This window comes from Penaeus monodon, chromosome 24, assembly GCF_015228065.2.
Source record: "Penaeus monodon isolate SGIC_2016 chromosome 24, NSTDA_Pmon_1, whole genome shotgun sequence".
Lineage (NCBI taxonomy): Eukaryota > Metazoa > Arthropoda > Malacostraca > Decapoda > Penaeidae > Penaeus > Penaeus monodon.
In genome coordinates, this window is record NC_051409.1 from 35641371 (window position 1) to 35641760 (window position 390).

Below are 390 nucleotides of genomic sequence, written 5' to 3' on the forward strand. Positions count from 1 at the left end.
GGCAGTCTGAGGGGGGGAAGAGATACTTAAAAAGAGAGGGAGTTTGGAGGAGAAGGGAGGAGTTTTTTGGAGGGCCGGGGAAGGAAATTTTTTTTTTAAGGGGGGAAAGAGAGAGTGGCTGGAAGTGGTAAGGCAATAATAATTTTTTAAAAAATTATAATAATTAATTTGTAATTTGGGGGGGAAAAGGACCCCGGGGAGAAAGGGAGATTTTTTAGTTTTGGGGAGTTTGGGGGTTCCCCCTTTCAGAGTATTTACTTTTTCTTTCTTTCTTTCTTTTTCATTCTATTTATGACCGGTAATCTGATCTTACTATCTTTCTCTTCGTTTTTATTGATTTTCTTTTCTGTTCATTATTTCTGATGTTAAAGTGGTTTTATTACTGTATAC